Source organism: Scyliorhinus torazame, chromosome 18 (assembly GCF_047496885.1).
Source record: "Scyliorhinus torazame isolate Kashiwa2021f chromosome 18, sScyTor2.1, whole genome shotgun sequence".
NCBI lineage: Eukaryota > Metazoa > Chordata > Chondrichthyes > Carcharhiniformes > Scyliorhinidae > Scyliorhinus > Scyliorhinus torazame.
The window spans coordinates 28,987,853-29,001,041 of NC_092724.1; the positions used below are offsets into that span (position 1 = coordinate 28,987,853).

At 47.1% G+C, this 13,189-nt stretch overlaps 1 long non-coding RNA gene across 4 annotated transcripts in view; it reads left to right on the forward strand.

Annotated features, from left to right (window-relative positions):
• LOC140395088 (uncharacterized) overlaps nt 1-13,189 on the forward strand; it is a 165,073-nt gene that overhangs the window by 9,522 nt on the left and 142,362 nt on the right. For all 4 annotated transcript variants that reach the window (XR_011936098.1, XR_011936101.1, XR_011936099.1 and 1 more), the window contains exon 2: nt 1,727-1,837. This is a non-coding gene — a long non-coding RNA (uncharacterized lncRNA). Of the gene's footprint in view, nt 1-1,726; nt 1,838-13,189 lie in introns of those variants that run through there.

Here is a 13,189-nt window from a genome sequence, read left to right on the forward strand (position 1 = left end):
GGCAGCTTCCCACTACCCTTTTCAAGGACAATTAGGGATGGGCAATAAACACTGGTCTAGCCAGTGATGCCTACATCCTGGAAATTATATTTTTTTAATTGCTCTTGCGAAGCTGGCAATTGGAATTAAAACATGTAGTCTCTGGCAAATTCTGTGAATGCAGAGTTCCATCCACACTGAAAAAGCTGATCAAAATGCTCCATTTTAAAGACTAGAGGGCTGTAAATAGTTTGGTATTTGCTTATTTTGAAGGTGGTTTGAAGTATTGAGGACAGTGGGGTGAGGGTAGATGTTTATCCTCACCGCCTGTCAGGTAAGCACCACATGAAGCAAGCACAGATCAGAACATCTAGGGGAGAGGGCCACTCTCCCAGTCCTCAACTCAGCTGTTTTGGGGGATCCTGCTGAGCACAGATTGGCTGCTCCATTTATCCATTGAACAATAGCTGCACTTGAAGAAAGAATCTATTTGTCGTGAAGTAACATTGGGACTTTCTGAGGTTCACATGTTATATGAAGGCAAGTTTGGATTGTTCATCTACTCTGTTGATATGGGGGGGGGGGGGAGTTAACATAGGAACATAGAACATACAGTGCAGAAGGAGGCCATTCGGCCCATTGAGTCTGCACCGACCCACTTAAGCCCTCACTTCCACCCTATCCCCGTAACCCAATAACCCCTTCTAATCTTTTTGGTCACTAAGGGCAATTTATCATGGCCAATCCACTTAACCTGCACGTCTTTGGACAGTGGGAGGAAACCGGAGCACCCGGAGGAAACCCACGCAGACACGGGGAGAATGTGCAGACTCCTCACAGACAGTGACCCAGCGGGGAATCGAACCTGGGACCCTGGCACCGTGAAGCCATAGTGCTATTCACTTGTGCTACCGTGCTGCCCAATGGTGCGATTTCATGGTGCTCACCGGATCACTCGGAATGAGTTGTTGGTCTCTGCTTCTGCTTAACAACAGTACAACCTTTTAATCATCTAATGATGAGATAGTGACTATCCTCTTCCAGGGAAAGATGGAAAGTGGGTTGAATCAGCTTCAAGGTGACATATGTGAGTGATGGGAGTTTGGGACCGAAATAATGTTGTTTTGCCGCAATAAAGGGCAGCACGGTAGCATATTGGTTAGCTCAGTTGCTTCACAGCTCCAGGGTCCCAGGTTTGATTCCCGGCGTGGGTCACTGTCTGTGTGGAGTCTGCACGTTCTCCCTGTGTGTGCGTGGGTTTCCTCCGGGGGCTTTGGTTTCCTCCCACAGTCCAAAGCTGTGCCAGTTAGTTGGATTGGCCATGATAAATTGTCCTTGGTGTCCAAAAAGGTTGTGTGGGGATACTGGGATACGTGGATGGGGTGGAGGTGTTAGCTTAAGTAGGGTGCTCTTTCCAAGGGCCGGGCAGACTCGATGGGCCGAATGGCCTCCTTCTGCACTGTAAATTCTATGATTCTATTACAACAACCTGGTACCTCAATGACGCAGGTTTGCAGTACTGCAGGCTGTTGGAGAAGATGGAGCAGTCAACCTAGTTCAGTGATGCGAGTTGAATCCGTCGCTGGACTGAGAGAATGATACAGCACTGAAGGAGGTCATTTGGCCCACCCTGCCTGTGGTAGCTCTTTGACAGAGCAGCCAAATAATCCCACTTTCCTGGTCTTTCCCTGAGCCCTGCATTCTATTCCACTTCAAGTACCAATTTCCTTTTAAAATTTCCATGCAGACGCTGCGACAACGAATGAACGGACATCGCGCGACAATCACCAGGCAGGAATGTTCCCTTCCAGTCGGGGACCACTTCAGCACTCAAGGGCATTCAGCCTCTGATCTCCGGGTAAGTGTTCTCCAAGGCGGCCTTCAGGACGCGCGACAACGCAGAATCGCCGAGCAGAAACTTATAGCCAAGTTCTGCACATATGAGTGCGGCCTTAACCAGGACCTGGGATTCATGTCGCATTACATTCATCCCCCACCATCTGGCCTGCGAAATCCTACCAACTGTCCTGGCTTGACACAATTCACACCTCTTTAACCTGGGGTTACCCCATCTCTGGATCTGTAAAGATTTAATCACCTGCTAATGCGCATATTCCAAGCATTGTCTGGCATCTTTGAATCTGTCTGTATATATGTTTCTGGAACATACCTCTTCATTCACCTGAGGAAGGAGCAGCACTCCGAAAGCTAGTGACATCGAAACAAACCTGTTGGACTTTAACCTGGTGTTGTAAGACTTCTTACTGTACTTTTAAAATTTAGTATTGAATCAGCTTCCACTGTCCTGTCAAGCGATGTAACCGTTTGCTGCGTAAATATTTTTCCCCCCTCAGGTTTGCCTTTGGTGCTTCTGCCAATTTCCTTAAATCTGTGCTCTCTGGTCATCAGCCCATCCAGCAATGGAAACAGTTTTTCTACCAAAATCCTGAACAGCTCCATTAAACATCCCTTTCTCTACTCGAAGAAGAACAGACCTGGCTTTTCTGGTCTCGACACATAACTGAAGTCTTGCATCCTTGGTGCTCATTCTCTCCACCCTCTACAGGGACTGAAGTACGCTGCCCATAATTGACCACAATACCCTGGTTTAGGGTTAACCAGTGTTTGTAAAGGGCAGGGATTCTTCTTTAATAAAAGCAAATTATTGCGGATGCTGTAAACCTAAAATAAAAACAGAAAATTCTGGATAAATTCAGCAGGTCTGGCAGCATCTGTGGAGAAAGAAACAGAGTTACTGTTGTGAGCCCACGTGATTCTTCTTTAGAGCACGGTAGCACAGTGGTTAGCACTGTTGTTTCACAACTCCCGGGTTAGGGACCCAGGTTTAATTCCCGGCTTGGGTCACTGTCCGTGCGGCGTCTGCACGTTCTCCCCGTGTCTGCGTGGATTTTCTCCGGGCACTCAGGTTTCCCTCCCACAAGTCCAGAAAGATGTGCTTGTTAGGTGAATTGAACATTCTGAATTTTCCCTCTGTGTACCCGAACAGGCGCCGGAGTGCAGCGACTGGGGGATTTTCACAGTAACTTCATTGCAGTGTTAATGTAAGCCTACTTGTGACACTAATAAAGGTTGTTATTATTGTTGTTGAAATGCAATGGATGAGGGGGCTGGGTAGGATAGAAGGTCAGGGAAAGGCCAGAGCTAAGGAGGAATTGTCCAAGATGTCATGAACACAAGACAAATGCAGTGCTAATTCTTCTCATTCAGCATCACTAACCCTCAAAAATAAATGCACATTATCTGGATGTTCCCAACTGAACAAGCAATGGGAACCCAGCCTGGCTATGTGCTGGCATGCCTTCAGCTGACTGAACACCAGATTTGGAATTGCTAAAGCTTTGCAGTTAACGATCTATGCCTGAGGTTAGGTAAGGGTGATGTGAAGCTATGAGGAACCTGTGTGAACTCAATTTGAAACCATCAGAAATGGTGCTGACGTCAATTTTTCCACCGCTTGGCTAAGAGACTGTTCAGGGCATTTATTGGCTTTCACGTGTATCAGGCACAAACTGACGGAAAATGCTGAACAGATATTTTAGAAAGATTTAATGAATTGTAAGTTGAATCAGTACAGAAGTAGTATAACAAAAAGTTTGATTATAGTGTCTATCTAGTTACAGGCGACCAACAAATAACAGAACAAGAAACAAAACAATTGTTTGCACAAGGAACCCAGTGGCAGCTCTGAACATGGGCTGTCAGCAATGAAGAGACCATTGGAGCTTCTCTGCGGCTGCATGGTTGGAAAGTTAGGTTTGCAAAACAATTAGCCAGGAGCAATATTTGCAAAGCACACTGGAGGTAATTTAACAGGCAAGTAAGTAACTAGGTTTAGGACATTCCTTGTAAAATAAGAAGGGGCTCAGTTGGTCACATTCTCGACTCTGAGCCACACTGTTTGTCAGAGACAGAGGCCAGGATTCTCCGCTGCGAGTCCGCCCCGCTACCGCTGCTAACGAGGACGGAGAATTTGGCGGTCAGCCAAATTTCCCATTTACTGCAGCGGGACAGGAGAACCCCCCTGCCGTGAACGGATGCAGAATCCCGCCCGGAGGCTTGAGAGCAAAATCTAGGCCGACTTTCTAGTGTAGTATGAAGGAAGTGCTGCCCTGGCAGAGGTATGTTTGTAGATGAGATGTTATGAGATGATGGGAGGAGGTGGCTTGGTGGTGTTGTCACTGGACTAGTAATGCAGAGACCCAGAGTATTCTGGAGTCCCAGGTTCAAATCCCGCCACTGCAGATGGTGAAATTTGAATTCCATTAATAAGAAATCTGGAATTAGAAGTCTAATGATGGCTATGAAACCATTGTTGATTGTCATTAAAACCCATCTGGTTCACTCATGTCCTTTAGAGAAGGAAACCTGCCATCCTTATCTGGTCTGGCCTACATGTGACTCCAGACCCACAGCAATGTGGTTGACTCTTAACTGCCCCTCAGGGCAACTAGGGATGGGAAATAAATGCTGACACAGCCTGCAACGTATATGTCCCACGAACAAATAAAAAAAAGTAAGGCCTGATCTGTCCTCTCTGCTGGATGTTAAAGATCCCATTGTACTATTTCAAAGAGAAGCAAAAATGATTTCTCTTGTGTCCTGACCTGTGGTTTTCACTGAACCAACATCTCTGTAAAATAGATAATTTGATCATTATCAGATGTGAAAATTGGCTTCGATTTTTCCTATATTACAACATTTCAAAAGTACTGCAGTGGCTGTAAAATGCCTTGGGTTGTCCTAAGGTTGTGAATAGTAATATATAAACACAAGTTCTTTCTTGACGTTTATTGTCCTCTTTAAAATAGGTTGTGGAAAGTCTGATTACAGTGGCACCCAAGCAGTCAGCAACCACATCTCTGTAAGTGCCCCTCCGCATTTCCAATGGTCTGCAGAGGACTGAGAATCCCAATGGTTTTCTCCACCTGATGTATCAACATGTTTGGGTGTGCGTGTCAAGCTAGGGAATCTGCAGAAGAGAATATAACCAGAGCAATATTAACTTTCAGCTCCAGATGTACCCTGTCATAATCCCTTCATGTTTTCAGCTCCAAGGAGTTTCAGTGCATTCACTGAAGGTGCTCAACAGATGACGATGGTATAAGGAGGTATCTGGCCAACTCAATTCCAAGAAGATCTTGTGTATAACAAGCCACGATAGTAGTACAAGAGCCATACGCTGGTCAAGAGGAGATTTGTTGGAGGTGTTCACAACCACGAGGACCCAGCTAGAGTCAATAGAGAGAAACTGGTCCCATTGGTTGAGAATCTGAACACTCAAATGTAGGTATGTGGCAAAGGAACCAATGGCAACATGATGACAGAATGTTTCTACACAGCAAGTGGCTAGGAATGCACTGCCTCAGAGTGTGGTGGAGGTAGATTCAATTGTGACTGTCAAAAGGGAATTTGCTGGACTGTTAGGAAAGGATAAGAGCGTGGGACTAGTTGAGTTCCCTTGAGACCCAGCACAGGCAGGGTGCCAGAATGGCCTCCTTCTGTGGCCTGACCATCCCATTCTATGATTCTAATCTGATTAAGAATTACAAGGAAAGATTGGAGAAATTAGAGCTCGTCAGCTTTAAATGCTGGCGACTGAGAGAGGGCCTTATCAAAGTTTACAAAAGGTCAATTCGGGTAGATAAAGTTAAAGGAGAGTATTACTTCAAAGTTTGCCAGGAGAGTAGAATGGGGATGGGTAAATTTAAAATTCTGGCTCAAAATTTTGGAGGCTGTTAGGAAAAGCTTCACACAAAGATTTATGCACACTTTGAACGGTCTCAGTAGGTAGACTATTGGAAGGAAAAACTTCCTAATTATCCAGTCAAACGAGATGTTGGGATTGTCAGTCTCTTACCATGATTGGACAATCAAAGATGGCCACCCTTATCTGTATCTATTTTGTGATATGATGATGAATGAGCATTCACAAGAAGCAGCATAACTGACTGATTTACCAGAAGCACATGAGTCAAAACATTATCGAAGCTGAGGTCAACGATACACAACTTTCAACTGTCTATCCTTTGAGCAGAGGGCAGGTTGTCCTTTGAAATAAGTATCTGTGTGCCCTTGTTTACAAAGATCAACGATGATTTGGGATCTTATCTGCTGCGGGAAAGTTGTGCTAGTTTGTGAGACTGTGAAATCTGCACACATTGTCCAACTTTAAACTCAGCATAATCCGCTTCCTAATACTCTGTGTTTTATAGAAGTGCTGTCCTTCGTTCTTCACTTGTCAGAACCAAAAATGTTCACAGAACTTAGCGAGCAAACAACATGCTGCAGTGCATCGATATCTCCACTCCAAACTAAGGAACTGAGTGAATAGTAGTGAACTCCTGAAGCTGCAGGGTTTTCGGCTTGGCAAGGTTCACTAGGTTGATCCCTGGTACGGAGGCATTTTCTTATGAGGAGAGGTTGAGTAGGTTGGGCCTGTGCTCATTGGAGTTTAGAAGAATGAGATGCAACCTTATTGAATCATCAGGATTCTCAGGGGGCTTGACATGGTAGAGACTGAAAGGATGTTTTCCCTTGTGGGAGAGTCTAAGACTAGAGGGTGTAATCTCAGACTAAGGAGTCGCCCATTTAAAACAGGGATGAGGAGGAATTCCGTCTCTCAGAGGGTAGGGAATCTGTGGAATTCTTTACTGCAGACAGCTGTAGAGACTGGGCCATTAACTGCGTTCAAGTCTGAGAGAGATAACTTTTAAACAGTAAGGGAATCAAGGGTTATAAGGGGATATGGCGGGAAAGTGGAATTGAGGATTATATCAGATCAGCCATGATCTTAATGAATGGCAGAGCAGACCCGATGGGCCGAATGGCCTACTTCTGCTCCGATGTCTTTTCGCCTAATGGCAACTCATTTAGTTTAATTGAATCCAGCAGTCTCTGCTTTTCCGAGAATAATCTCAGTTTCCTCCTTGTGTGCATTTCACTAGCGACTCTGTACCAGTGACTGCCCACGGCTCCTGATGAATGAGGGAACATTTTTTAAAATAAGCAGTTCCACATGACCAGGCCACAGCACCACATGGTCACTCTTTACAGAGGTTACTCTCAAATTCATTTACAGAACTGTTTTTCAGTCGTGGGGTGGATCTGAATTGTTCGTAATGTTTGATTTTCTAGCAGCAGACTAACATTACAGTCAAAGCAAATTGCTCAAATATAAGCTTTATTTTCTCTCTAATGTATATTACAAGGCTGTCTCAGTTCACAATACTAGGGGCATTTCCCCCACGAATGTAAACTGGAGTAGTGCTGCCAGAAAATGAATTAGAAGCAGATTCTTGCCAGTAGTGGTAAGCATTGCCAGGCAGACCAATGCCCTGTTATCAATTTACTGGGTCTCTGTGAAGTGCAGAAAATCTAGGTTGAGCTGCAGTTTCAAGGAATTCCCAAACAGTGGGCGATCCATTTGGTGGCAATGATATATCAGGAGGTATCCAGAATGACCACAACAACTCAAATTTATGAGGCACCTTCAATTTATGACCCATCCAGGTCGCCACCCCTGGTAGCGTTGTCGACCGCCATTCCAACAGAGTCCTTCGGCGGGCAACAAGAGAGGCGAAGGCTTTAACATCGGCCCTCCTCCCCTCCATCAGCTCCGGCATTTCCAATACCCCGAAGATCGCCACCATAGGGAGGGCCCGTCCTCTACCCTCATTATCTTAGATGGTGTCCTGAACACCCCCTCCCAGTATCTCTCCAACTTCTTGCAGCCCCAGAACATGTGCATGTGATTTGCTGGTCCTCGCTCACACTTCTCACATTCATCTGCCAACCCCGGAAGAACCTGATCATCCTCGCCAGAGTCATATGCACCCTGTGCACCACCTTAAATTGAATCAAACTCATCCTCACACACAAGGATCCCATATCCACTCTCTCATCAACCCCCCCAGCTCCTCCTCCCATTTCTCCTTAATCCTCACCAACTGCACTCCGCCCTGTTCCCCAGACACCCATATATATATATATCGCGAATCTTAGAATCATAGAATTTACAGTGCAGAAGGAGGCCATTCGGCCTATTGAGTCTGCACCGGCTCTTGGATAGAGCACCCTACCCAAGCACACACCTCCACCCTATGCTCATAACCCAGTGACCCAACCTAACACTAAGGGCAATTTTGGACACAAAGGGCAATTTTGCATGGCCAATCCACCTAGCCTGCACTTCTTTGGACTGTGGGAGGAAACCGGAGCACCCGGAGGAAACTCACGCAGACACGGGAAGAACCTACAGACTCCGCACAGACAGTGACCCAAGCCGGGAATCGAATCTGGGACCCTGGACCTGTGAAGCAATTGTGCTAACCACTATGCTACCGTGCTTCCCCAATCCTACCCACCCCTTCCACATCCGGGAGCAACAAATGCTCCAACAAGGTATACTCAGGCAGCCTGGGAAACCCTCTCCATTCCTTCCGTGCAAAGCCCCTCACATGCATATACCGGAATTTGCTTCCCTTCGGAAGCTCCACCCTCTCAAGCAGCTCTTCCAGATCTGCAAACCTCTCCTCCAGATCTAAATCCCTCGCCCTCACCAGCCTGACCTCTCACCACCTCCTATACATGCCATCCGTCTTGCCCGACTTAAACCCATGGTTCCCACACAGTGGTGTTAGCACCGATATCCCCTCTATCCTAAAGTGTCTCCTCAACTGGTTCCACACCCTAATCGTGGACTGCTCTACCCGGCTCACCATGTACCTCCCCGGTGCCAGCGGAAGTGCCGCCGTCACCATGGCCCTCAGGCTGGACCCCCGACAGGACTCCTCCTCCATCCTAACCCATTCTAACTCCTCTCCTTCCCACCACCACCTCACCTTCTCCGCATTTGCCGCCCAATAGTGATGTTGCAGGTTTGGTAGCGCCAGCCCCCCTTTCTGCCTCTGCCTCTGTAACAGGATCCTTCACCCGAGGAACCTTCCCCACCCATATAAACTCTGAAATCGCTGCATCCAGTTTCTGGAAAAGGGCTCTGTTACCAGCCCGAGCAACAATGGTGAGAACGAACACGCTTGCCTCATTCCCCTGTGCACCCCGAAACTCTGTGAACTCATCTCATTTGTCCATCCACTCGACACCGGGGCCACATACAACAGATGCACTCATGCCATAAACTTCGGGCCAAACCCGAACCTTTCCAGAATTTCAAGGAGGTACTGCCACTCGACCTGGTCGAAAGCCTTCTCCATGTCCATAGAGGCCACCATCTCCAGTACCCGCTCCTTCGACGGGGTCATGATCACGTTTAATAGCCATCTGATGTTGCTGGAAAGCTGCCTGCCCTTTATGAAACCCGTTTGGTCCTCTGCAACCACCCATCGGAATGCATCCTTCCATCCTCCCTGCCATTAACATGACCAACACTTTCACATCCGTGTTTAGAAATGAAATGGGCCTACCTGACCCACACTCCAACAGGTCCTTCCCCTTCTTCGGGATTAGGATGATCAACGCCTGGGTCAGTGCCTCCGGTGGCTCCCCCTTCTCCAGAGCCTCGCGAAACATCCCCAGAAAATGTGGTGCCAACTCTGTCGCAAACTCCTGATAGAATGCCGCCAGCTAGCCATCTGGCTCTGGGGCCTAACCCGACTTCATCCTTTTTATGCTATCCACCACCCCTCTCAGTCCTAGCGGTTCCTCCAGCACCTGCCTCCTCTCATCATTGAGCCTTGGGAATTCCAGATCATCTAAAAACTGCACCATATCCCCTTCGTCACCACCCAGCTCGGCTCTATATAACTTCTCATAATACTCCCTAAATGCCTTGTTAATCTTCCCCGGCTCCGACACTACCTCCCAATCCTCTGTCCGCACCCTCAGAATTTCCATGGACACAGCCTGCCTCTGTAGCTGATGGGCTGGCATACAGATCGCCTTCTGTCCATATTCATACTGCACCCCACTCACCCTCCGTAGCTGTCCCACTGCCTTCCCCATCGTCAACCTATCAAACTGCCCCGTGACCTCTTTCTCTCTGCCAACGCCTCCTTGGTGGGGGCTCTCGAATATTTCCTGTCCACCTCGACTTACTCGTCCAACAACCGTCCACACTCCTCCCTCCTCCTCCTATCTCTGTGCGTCTTGAATAAGATAACCTCCCCCGAACCACCGCCTTCAACACCTCCCAAAATGTGGCCACCGATACCTCCCCATTCTGATTCAACTCCACATAACCTCTGATCACCGACTGCACCTTCTCACAGAACCCCTTGTCCGCCAAAAGCCCCGAATCTAACCTCCATCCCGACCTCTGCTCCTGCCTCGAACTAAATCTAACCTCCAGCCAGCGCGACGCGTCGTCCAAGATCGCGATTCCCGTGTAATCTGCCCCCACCACCCCACCAACACTGCTCGGCTCACTACAAAAAAAATCAATTTAAAGTATACCTTGTACACATGCGAGAAGAAGGAACAGTGATCATAATTCTGTAAGTTTTAAGCTGCTTATGGAAAAGGACAAGAGTGGTCCTCAGGTGAAGGTGTTAGACTGGGGGAAGGCTAATTATAACAGCATTAGGCAGGATCTGGAGAGTGTTGACTGGGCGAGGCTGTTTGAGGGAAAATCAACATCTGGCATGTGGGAGGCTTTCAAATGTCAGTTGATTAGAATTCAGGACCGGCATATATCTGTGAGGATGAACGGTAAGGTTGCAAGTATAGGGGACCCTGGACAACGAGGAATATTATGAATCTTGTCAAAAAGAAAAAGGAAGCATTCGTAAGGTCTAAAAGGCTTAGGACAGATGAAGTCCGTGAAGAATATAAAGCAAGGAGGAAGGAACTTAAGGTGGTAGGAGTTAGGAAGGCTAAAAGGGGTCATGAAATGTTGTTGGCAAACAGGATTAAGGAAAATCCTAAGGCGTTTTATACGTAAAGAGCAAGAGGGTAGCCAGAGAAAGGGTTGGCCCATTCAAGAATATTGGAGGGAATCTATCTATGGAACCAGAGGAAATAGTAGAGATACTAAATGAATACTTTGCCTCTTGTATTCATCAAAGAGAAGGACTTGGTGGATGAGGAGTATAGGGTAGAGTGTGTAGGTATTCCGAGTGTAGCCACCTAAAATGGCTGATTCCCTATTAATTTGGCCAAAACCCGATTTAAAATGGCTCACCGAAAAGGCTGATGGGAAAAGCAGTCAACAGGACACAAACGGACAGCTGCAGACAGAATAGCATATTCGGCTCTGGGGAAGTCAGCCCAGATCGATACTCAAGACCATTAACAGCACATCAACCCAGACATCTGCAGTTTAATCGGCTATCCCCGGGAACAATTGCAACATATTAGCAATTGAATGCTGGGCCAGACCTGTCGGCGCCTGCAGTGGCCGAAACAAAGACAGGTGAACGACCACCCCCCGATCGAGGAATCGCCCCGTTATTGGACGTATCGAACCCAGTGATTGGGAACAAGTCCAATCACTTGGGACTCAGGGTCAAGGGCTGCCCCGAGAGGCGGGAAGCCCCTGGGCCCTATAAAGTAAGGGGCCAAGTTCAGATCGCTCTCTCTCTCCCTTCTTCTCCTGCTCGAGACCTTCGCAAGAACATCAACAAAGAAACAGTAAGTTTGACTCCAGCGATCGCTACCCGATAAAAACCCCTAGCCATCGATCTGTATCAGCCTTTTTGAATCCCGCGGGCCACATCCGATTCGATAAGCCATTCGTTTCCCTGTCCTGGTGGGCCCTTCCTAAAGTTAAGTATTGGCCAGTAGTGATAGGTTTCTGTATAGATAGTAGGATTATTGTGTAAGCATTACTTGTCGTATATAATAAATGGCCGTTGATTTCAATCTTACTAAGCGGTGTGCTGACTTATTAATCATAACTCGAGCTTGAACCACGTGGCGGTATCAGAAAGATACCTGGCGACTCGTGAGCAAAGGTGACATAATCAGAGCTAATAAACTAAGGCTAAAAAGAGCAACACGAGTCATGTTAATATTAATAAAAGGAGGTGTTGGGCATCTTTTTTTAAATTTAGAGTGCCCAATTCATTTTTTCCAATTAAGGGGCAATTTTAGCGTGGCCAATCCATCGACCCCACACATCTTTGGGTTGTGAGTGCGAAACCCATGCAAACACGGGGAGAATGTGCAAACTCCACACTGACAGTGACCCAGGGCCGGGATCGAACCTGGGACCTCGGCACCGTGAGGCAGCAATGCTAACCATTGCGCCACAGTGCTGCCCTTGGTGTTGGGCATCTTAAAAAGCATTAAAGTAGATAAGTCCCCAGGGCCTGATGGGATCTACCCCAGAATACGGCTGGAGGCAAGGGAGGAAATTGCTGGGGCCTTGACAGTAATCTTTGTATCCTCATTGGCTACAGGCGAAGTTCCAGAGCACTGGAGAGTAGCCAATGTTGTTCCATTGTTTAAGAAGGGCAGCAGGGATACTCCAGGAAATTATAGGCCGGTGAGCCTTATGTCAGTGGTAGGGAAACTATTGGAAAAGATTCTTAGAGGTAGGATTTACTCAGATTTGGAAACAAATGGACTTATTAGTGATGGACAGCATGGTTTTGTGAAGGGGTGGTTGTGCATCACTAATTTGATCGGGTTTTTCGAGGAAGTGACAAAGATGATAGATGAGGGAAAGGTAGTAGATGTTGTATACATGGACTTCAGTAAAGCCTTTGACAAGGTACCTCATGGTAGACTGGTTCAAACAGTAAAGTCACATGGGATCAGAGGAGAGCTGGCAAGTTGGATCCAGGATCGGCTTGGGCACAGAAGACAGAGGGTAACAGTAGAAGGGTGATTTTCTGAATGGAAGGCTGTGACTAGCGGCATTCCAAATTGATCAGTTCTGGGACCTTTGCTGTTCGTGGTGTATATAAATGATTTGGAAGAAAATGTAGCTGGTCTGATTAGTAAGTTCGCAGACGGCAATTGGTGGAGTTGCGGATAGTGAAGAGAATTGTAAGAGGATACAGCAGGATACAAACTGGTTGGAGTCTTGGGCAGAGAAATGGCAGATGGAGTTTAATCCGGACAAGTGTGAGGTAAAGCACTTTGGAATGTCCAATGCATGTAGGAATTACACAATAAATGGAGAACTCTTGCAAGTACTGACAGGCAGAGAGATTTGGGTGTGCATGTTCACCGATCACTGAAATGGCAACGCATGTGGATAAGGTAGTCAAGAAGGCATGCGGCATGC